Here is a 624-nt window from a genome sequence, read left to right on the forward strand (position 1 = left end):
TTAATTGAAATTCCATTTATTTAACAACACTTTGTTTAGTTACTTTCTAATTAGAATTTTAATTTGGTAATACAGGTTGAATATCAAATGAAGAGATTTTTCTCTCATATATCCTCCAAGTTGCCACAATCAAGTTCATCCGCTCAAAATGCTCCTCGGGTGGAAGAAAACTTGAACCAATTAGAAGAAACTCATCATTCTACTAAAAGATTGAAACAAGGGGTAGATTTGGATTCTTTACCGACTGATCCAAAGAAAAGAATACCCATTCAAGACTATCATCCGGATGAACGTGATGAGATTAGACGAGCATATATCCAAAGAGGTCCTCATTAACCTCAAATTCGTGAGTTTCCTCAAAGTGATATTTCTGGATTAAAACGTCATTTTAATCGCAAATGGTTTTAAAAATATCATGATTGGTTGGAGTATAGTGTGACTGAAGATGCAGCTTATTGTTTGTGTTGTTATTTATTTCAAGATGAAAGCATTCATCAAGGTGGAGGTGAAACATTTTCAAGTATAGGGTTCAGGAGTTGGCACAAAAAGAAAAGATTAGATACGCATATTGGTAAGTCAAACAGTGTTCACAATCAGGCAAAGAAGAAGTGTGAAGATCTAATG

The sequence above is a fragment of the Solanum stenotomum genome, unplaced genomic scaffold (genome assembly GCF_019186545.1).
Source record: "Solanum stenotomum isolate F172 unplaced genomic scaffold, ASM1918654v1 scaffold2687, whole genome shotgun sequence".
Lineage (NCBI taxonomy): Eukaryota > Viridiplantae > Streptophyta > Magnoliopsida > Solanales > Solanaceae > Solanum > Solanum stenotomum.